This window comes from Etheostoma spectabile, chromosome 2 (genome assembly GCF_008692095.1).
Source record: "Etheostoma spectabile isolate EspeVRDwgs_2016 chromosome 2, UIUC_Espe_1.0, whole genome shotgun sequence".
NCBI classification, from domain to species: Eukaryota; Metazoa; Chordata; class Actinopteri; order Perciformes; family Percidae; genus Etheostoma; species Etheostoma spectabile.
The window spans coordinates 25,431,021-25,431,445 of record NC_045734.1 but is presented as its reverse complement, the minus strand read 5'-3'; positions in this window follow the sequence as shown (position 1 = coordinate 25,431,445).

The following is a 425-nucleotide window of genomic DNA, read 5'->3' as shown; positions in this document are numbered from 1 at the left end:
AATGATTGTCTTGATACTGTCATGCATGAGACCTTTTTTTCTGTTCTGGACTCGGTTGTGACTTGGACTCAAACGTCTTTGGACTCGGTCTTGACTTGGACTCGACTAATCCTGGTCTTGGACTTGTCTTGGACTCGACTAAGGTGGTCTTGACTACAGCCCTGTCTAAAAGACAAAACATGGGGCAATTATTAGGACGGGTTTGAAGACTTTAGAGGCTGTGGGTTTGGAAAGCTTATTACAATGTGTAGAGCAAGGAAGGAAGGACACTAGTATCCAACAGAGACTTACAGGGAGAAAGGGAGGGGTGGAGACAAGGGTAGAAAGAGATAAATCAGTTGTATGACAGAGTTTGAAGCAGAGAGCTGAGGTCTCTCTCGTCCTCCCACTGATGACGGAGACACAGGACGGAGCAGAGCTCTGCT